Here is a 4,385-nt window from a genome sequence, read left to right on the forward strand (position 1 = left end):
TTGAGCCTGTGTTACAACTAGAAGTCTATTAGAGTGCTAAAACTAGGGCTATAGAAATTAATCTAAATTAGACAATAAAGAAGTAAAAAGGGAAATAAATAGACCTGACAAAAAAAATTGTAACCTATGGGTATTCACCAGAACTCATTTTGATTTTGACAGAAAATACTCATTTTGATCAAGTACAAACATGGTATTACTCCATTTTTGTAAAAGGGGATAAGTATGGGTATTATCTGATTTTCTTAAAAACAGGGATGGATATCTAATTCTTGTACTCGTTCATTTTAACAATTTTTTTTGTTACATATACATTAAGTCAAATAATTTATATTTATTGTGGGAAGAGAGATACTCTGTGTCTATATATTTTAAATAAAAATAAATAAAAAAGGTTTAGAAGTTAAAAAAATTAAGAAAAGAAAGTAACTAACTAAAAAGTAGTGAGGCAGTTAAAAAAAATAAAATTGATGAATGATAAAATTATCTAAAAAATATGCATAATGAGATTATTTTCATTATTAATAATTATAGATGCAGTACTAATAAAAACTATCAATTCAGTTTTTTTTTTATCTTCAATAAAGCACACTAGCTGGACTTGATAATCTGACCAAGTAAATCAAAATTAATATTAGATTTGACTAACGGCTAACTATCAAAACACGTGAATTTGAAAGCTTACTAGTTTTTTTTTTGGTAAAAAACGCGGTTTTTTTTTTAAATGGGTGCAAATTTTTTAAACTTTTTTCGTATAGGGTCAATCTTGAATTATTATCGAAAATGGAATTAGTCATCACAGATGTTACTACTTATTAATTTATTTTTTTTAACTGAAGTTGTAAAAAAAATTCAACTTCAGTTTAATTTTTTATTTATTTATAACTTTGAAGTTGTTTTTCTTTCATTTTAGGACTTTGAAATCATGTTTAATTTTTTTTTTATAGTTTACGACTTTGAAGTTGTAAGTTTAATTTTATTTTTTGTAGTTTATGACTTTAAAGTCATAATTTTTTTTTTTACTTGTGAAGCTTTTTTTAGGAATTGCTATTTTCTTTTGCTTTGCTTTCACTTTTTTTAAAAAATTAAATAATTTTATTTATTTAATTAATTATTAAATAAATCATTTTAATTTTACTTGTTATTAGTTTTATTTAATTCTTGTATATATTTTTTATATGGTTTTATTTAATATGTTATATATATTTTAAATATTATTTTATTTAAAAATTATATATTTTTTGAATATTTTTTATTTAATATATTTTGTATATTTAAAATTTAGATAATTTTTTTAATAATGTTATTGAATTTGATTTATCTTGTAAATAAAATAAACAATACAAAATACTTATTTTAAAAAGCTAAAATTTTAAAACAAATAGTAAAATATTAACTTATAATTTATGAAATAATATTATTTAAGTTCATATTTTATATTTTATCCTTTTGAAACGACAACATACATGAGTTATTTGCTAAAAAAGCCAAAGAACGCTTAATAATTAACACCTACGGTATGTTTTGCACATTTGAGCTATATTATTTCTATAAATTTTCGAAATTTGTATAAGAGTAGTGTGTTTTTACTTATTTAGCATAACAGCACTGCACCTACGTTTTATTCTTCACGCTCCCTACACCTTTGGCTGGAAACAAATTCGACTCTCCTCATTCAAGCCTTGTCCTAATATGGTCCCCTGGTCTATACAAAACTGTTGGTTAAACTGCATTAATTATACTTCTATTTTTTTCACTCTAGGATTACTCATATTTACCGCGAAGGTAATGCTTGCGCGGATAAATTAGTAGTTTTTAGTGCTCACCCTTTTGGTTATTCATGATGGGATTCTCCATCTAATTTTCTCTTAAAGGAGCTCCTTAGGCATAAGCAAAAGATAAACATTTAAAGGAGTCCTTCAACACTTATGATTGATGTAAAAATTTATTTTTTCACATCAATTATAATCATAATCGATATAAAAATTTAAAATAATTTATCTTTAATAAATAATTTTTAAAACCTTGCCTAATTTGATATATAATTTTACAAAATCACTTATTTTGTTAAAAGAAAAAAAAAAGTCCTTGTTAGGATGTTAACCCCCTCTTGTGATGCTTTGCAAGCATGCTCCTTTTATGCTCCTTTTGACTTAAAAAAATAGATAAAGATAAAGAAATGAATAAACCTTTTATTTTAAATAATCAGAAACACAAAGAATAATAATAATAATAATAATAATTTTAAAAACAATTAATACATTTCTCTTAAGAAAATAAAATAAAAGAAATGAAATCGATAAACATGATTATATGCACTTGAAAACGACCTTAAAGGTAGTAACAAGTGAAATATCACATCAAAAGCAAAGATATTTCTTTTGTTGGATGAGAGCTTTGACACAAATGCACGCCATGTATTATGTATATATAGTTTATTCGGCCTTCGTTGAAAACGTGACTGATGGTTGCACCAAACCGTACGGTTTGTAGATTCATGTATATCTGTTCTTTAAGATTTTTTTTTTCTTAACTCTTCTTAAATTTAAATAATATTCAAATGATTTAATTTTAATTCTAATACATTAACTATTTATATCCTAAGGCGAAACTCTCTCAAATGGACTGCTTCCTTGTTCTAACAAGCTTGTAAACTCCTTTGCCCGCAAGCCTAGCTCTAGAAGGAAGAGATAAGACAAATTAATTATCTCTATGCATAAAAATATTAGATTATCCAATATAAAGGATTCAAAAATCATCTCAAACCTCTCTATTTCTTTTTAAGTACAAATTTTTGATATTAATTCTAGTTATAAAATAATTAATTTAATAAAGGATCTTTTTTTTTACACGAAATAGATATATTTAAATTTTTCATGAAAAAGATATATAGAGATATTTTTCATATATGTGAATTTTATTTGGAGAATCAATATTCATTTGATTTCTTCTAGATCTTATTGAATAAATTTTCTTTGGTACTACCAAAATTATCCTACTTGGCATGAATGAGATTTTATTAAAAAACGGGCAAAGTGCAAGTGGGGGGAATAGTGGTGAATGAAAGCGATAACACCCGATTTCAATTAGAGCCACTCAATGCACTTCAAGGACCACCATTTGTTAATAAGCCATCGTCATCATCATCGGTCGGTATCACTCATGTTTATGTGCCCACGTGAATGTCGTGCCTGTTGCTCGTGAGACCACTGATTTCAGGTCATGTATGTCTGTCGTTCTTCAACGTGTGATACAGTAATATTTTTCTGTTTACATTTTCAGCTTTTATTTAATTTGTTTTTCTCTTTAATCTCTATAAAGTGATTGAATTTTTGTTTTGATCTTTCTAAAAAAAAATTCTAAAATATTTTTTCTTTTTTTCTTCAGAAAATTATAATGTCTTTTTTTTTCCTAAGCAAGGTTTGATTGCATGTGAATTTACTATCATAATTTTCTACATGGATCAGCAATGTACGTAAGTTTAGATGATATTGTTTTGGACATAAAAATGACACATTATAATTTTATGAGAATGAAAAATTAACAAAAAAAATTTACAGGAACAAAATTTGAATTTTGTCAATTGTATTTAATTTTTTCTAAATAAAAAATATTTTTTTTATCCTTATTGTCATGATATTTGTTAACTATTCATTTGCTTGATAGAAAATCAAGTAATAAAATCTCAGATATAATGCATATTATTGTCTTTCGGATATCATGTCAGTATTTTATATTTTGGGAATCATATTCATATACATAAATTATTTTGTGAGGGTAATAATCATACTATGAATTAATTTTTTATATTATATTTTAAACTATGGAGGCAATTTATAAATACACATATATTATATATTAAGAAAATATTAAAAGTTTATGGGGGGCAATTGCATCCAATGTGCAACAAATAGATCCGTTCCCGTCAGTATGTAATGTTTTTTTTTTAAAAATTAGATCCTTAAAATAAATATTATTTATCTATCTATAAAGGAATGTTAGGGATAGGAAAAATAGTTATTTCAAATGTAGTATGAAAAACCTAGTGGTTAATTTTATGAGTCTAGATGATTTAAACTAATATTTCCACTATCCATGTGACATGTCTACATTTCAGAATATGTTACTTTTCTGTGATATTTTATGATTTAGTATGGTTATTTTTGTATAGTGCACTTGTAGTGAAAATTTCGTTACGTGTTTGCAATAGTTTTCTTTTTGTGACTGCAAAATAAATAATATGTTGGTAGAAATTGAATGCATGAAGTTTCATACTCCAATAATTTTCTAGGTTGTTAAATTGTCAATAGTGTTAAAAATCTACTGCAACCGTCAAACACAAATCATCAAAACAATTTTAGAGCCAATAGTCTAGACTTCAAACA

Source organism: Glycine soja, chromosome 9 (assembly GCF_004193775.1).
Source record: "Glycine soja cultivar W05 chromosome 9, ASM419377v2, whole genome shotgun sequence".
Lineage (NCBI taxonomy): Eukaryota > Viridiplantae > Streptophyta > Magnoliopsida > Fabales > Fabaceae > Glycine > Glycine soja.